Source organism: Rhagoletis pomonella, unplaced genomic scaffold (assembly GCF_013731165.1).
Source record: "Rhagoletis pomonella isolate Grant_MI unplaced genomic scaffold, Rhpom_1.0 Rhpom_scaffold_00001, whole genome shotgun sequence".
Taxonomy (NCBI): Eukaryota; Metazoa; Arthropoda; class Insecta; order Diptera; family Tephritidae; genus Rhagoletis; species Rhagoletis pomonella.
The window spans coordinates 78,720,811-78,723,777 of NW_023458555.1; positions in this window are offsets into that span (position 1 = coordinate 78,720,811).

The following is a 2,967-nucleotide window of genomic DNA, read 5'->3' on the forward strand; positions in this document are numbered from 1 at the left end:
ATAATAATACATATGTATTCATCAATTATATATATCACTCGGATATTTAAAACTGTGTTATAGTCTTTAGACCATTTCGGAACGGGTGGATTAAATCGTTTTTTTTCTATCCCGCGATGCTGTTAAACGAAAAATGTCCATTCATAATGAATAACACCCCTATTCTGCAATTCTTTTGTATTAGGATTTTGCTACGAATCGAAGAAATAGTATGCTGCAATCCGAATCGTATTTTCGAACTTTCGAAATTCGTAACAATGGCATACCCAAAAACGAACGAGAAAGCTTTTTTGCGTAATTTTGTACGAAAACAATTCTGTGTCGGAGGTGAGATAAAAGATGTAAATCGATGTGTGTTTTCAGGAAATATTTTTGGCGTTCCTGTAAACAGATAACCAGGGAACGGATTTTTAGGACCTAAAAACCTATAAAAAAGGCAAAATAAAATAACGAAATAGGCTGGAAAAGGCAAAATAAAATAGCGAAAAAGGCAGAAAAAGGCACTAGATATTGCAAAAAAAGGCAAAACAAAATAGCGAAAAAGGCCGGAAAAGGCACTAGGTATTGCAAAAAAAGCAAAATAAGGCACTAAAAAAAGACAGAAAATACGAAGAACAATCAAAAAATACATTAATTTTAGAAATGTTTATATTACAAGTAAAAAGAGAAAAACTATGAACTTTTTATTATATGAAAAATTTGTACCGTGAATCTTTGACTATTTTATCCTTTTGAGTTTCTAACTCTTAAAACTTTAATCTGTATAGTTGTAGTAACATTGAACCACAAGATGCATTTTGAAGTTTTCTGGCAGCATTTTCATTCGATTTTCGCGAAGAAAAGCCTTGAATGTACTAAATGTGCTCTCAACGTAAGTTGATACAAGCGGCGCCCAATTTAAATATAGAACGTTTGAAACGTTCATATTATCTGGAATAAGGGCGTTTTCCTCGCCCTTTACAATTCTATCCACACCCCTTATTGTTTCCAAGCCTACGTCAGCTGAGAAAACGGCTTTGAATTTTTCCAACACCAATTTGGCAAGAGGTCCCTGCGCTTCTATAAGCCGCATAGGCATGTGTATATTTTTTAATCTTTAAAAAAAAATTTTAAATGCTATAATCACTTTTTTAAAGGTAGAAAAGGCAAATATCTTAAAAAAGGCAAAAAAAAGCAAATATCTTATAAAAGGCAACATCAAATGTGTATATATGGAATCAGGGAAAGCTAAATCGTGGACATTCTTAATCGAATATACTCTATTTCTTTTTCCATAAAATCCGTTCCCGGCTGATAAATTTGCCTTTCGTATATACGTATATTTTTATCAACTGCTTTATATAAATGAACAAAAAAAATCTATGTTGCCCTTATCGAGAAACTTGGGTCCGGTTTAGTTATTTGTACAATCATTTTCGGTTGTTGTGTCCAAACGCATAACCCGAATCTACTTTTACATACAAATTAAACTTTAATTTAAAATAAATGTTTCAAATTTCCGAGCAATAGTTTTTTAATAAATTCGGTTTGCACTATGCACTTTTTTTTATAAATTTCGATGTGGGTTCTGTGCAAAAATACTGTGGATGGCGGAGCCGGAGTTATATGCACAAGAAATGTTGTATGCCTTTGACATACGGATTCCACCACTTCTCCGGCAACACAGAAATGAGAATTATACTTAGTAAGGGTTATAATCCCTAAGCGCGTCCGAAGGCAGAACCAAGCGCAACAGGTGGTGGATCCAACAAAGAGCATCTTTTCAATGGCTTGGAAGATGCTGTTATTGCAGTAACCAATTCTTCAGGCATAGGAAGTTGCGGTTTAACAATTAAACCAGAAGCTGACATAGATGCGTCCATAGTCACTATGCCCGACAGCCCTGCATATCTTTGTGAATGCACTTCCATAGCGCGCTCTTACTTTGCTGCTATAATTGCAAATGGAATAGAATCCATCGTTTCCTTCAAAATATGTAAAATCAAAAAATTTTACAGTAAATAAGCACTTGATGAATGTTTTGTTAATTCCTTTCCACTTTGTTTTCCTTCATACAGCTGTTCTCGCAAAACAACTGATAACTGGCAATGCTGTACAGGTTTCCGCAAGTGTTGCAGCATGTCGTTTTTCGTAACGTAGCTACGAATTACGAATTGCGAAAATTCAGGTTCCAGAATAGGGGTGTAAATCTCCTACCGAAATAAGCATTCTACCGGAAAAGTGGCGCTCTTCTAAAACAGCTAAGCGAATAGGCAGATAAACGGAATGTATAGTCTGTGTCCTTTAATTTATGCTGAATTGAATATTTGTACTACTGTTTTATATCTTGATTTGTTTACCCCGAACAACGCCGGGTGCTATTCTAGTCTATATATATAAAAATGAAATGTTTTTCGTATGACCGCGATGCCTGACCAAACGGCTGAACCGATTTCAATTCTGTAAAAAGTATATTTTTTGGACCTTCTGTGAGAAAGGTATTTTGATTTAAAAAAATTTTAAATTTTTTGTTGTTGTTGCCGAAACATGACGAAAGCTGAGACGTCACGATTTCACAATTTCATTGAGTTTTCCCTATATTGAATGTCATTAAACTACTAAACGGCTGGACCGATTTCGTTCATATTTGGAACATATGTCAGCACCTTGCAGGGAAATATTTCGACTAAAAATTTTGTGGCTAGGTGGCGCTGGGGTCGGGATATTCATAAAAATTGCATTTACTTGCCGATTTGGCTCACATTTAGAAAATAATTTAGCCAATTTAAAAGAAATATTGGGACCAATAATGTACACGATAGGTGGCATTGTGGACGAGATATTCCTAAAATTCGTATACACTGGGATAATGATAGATATCTACTATATATTTTAGGAAGTATGTATGTATGTACATATGTATGTATGCATGTATGTATGTATGTATGTGCCAGGTTGCAGCCTAAACGGATGGACAGAATCATGAAA